Genomic DNA, 433 nt, shown 5'->3' with positions numbered 1-433 from the left:
TGCGAAGAGCTGCGTTTTCCTCCTCCAATGCGGACAGCCTTGTTGCTTCCATGAGCCTCGTGGCGCCGATGTTGCTGCTGTGCGCTGGTCCCGTCCTCCGCGGTGATTCGTTCTTCCATGCGGCGGTGATATAACTCGCCGCGTCGCTCAGGGCCTTTATATGCGCCCCTTGAGGTTGGATGATGTCGTCGCAACCCGCATAATCTCGGAGACGTGCCTTGTTAGCCCGGCGCTGATATCCGCGGCCGAGCCCGTCCTTATTCGGATGGTCAATTCTTTGGAAACGTCCGGAATGTACTCATAATCCTGCTCTTCTTTCCCCTGGACGCCGTCGAAGCCAGCGACTAGCGCGACGCGAACGAGGCGACCGACTCCTCGTCGTCGGATTTGGCTCGCGTCCGCAATCCTCCTGCGATCGGTGTCGTGGCATCGT

The sequence above is a fragment of the Bombus impatiens genome, unplaced genomic scaffold, assembly GCF_000188095.3.
Source record: "Bombus impatiens unplaced genomic scaffold, BIMP_2.2 scf_0342, whole genome shotgun sequence".
In the NCBI taxonomy this organism is placed as follows: Eukaryota; Metazoa; Arthropoda; class Insecta; order Hymenoptera; family Apidae; genus Bombus; species Bombus impatiens.
This window is presented reverse-complemented; position numbering follows the sequence as displayed.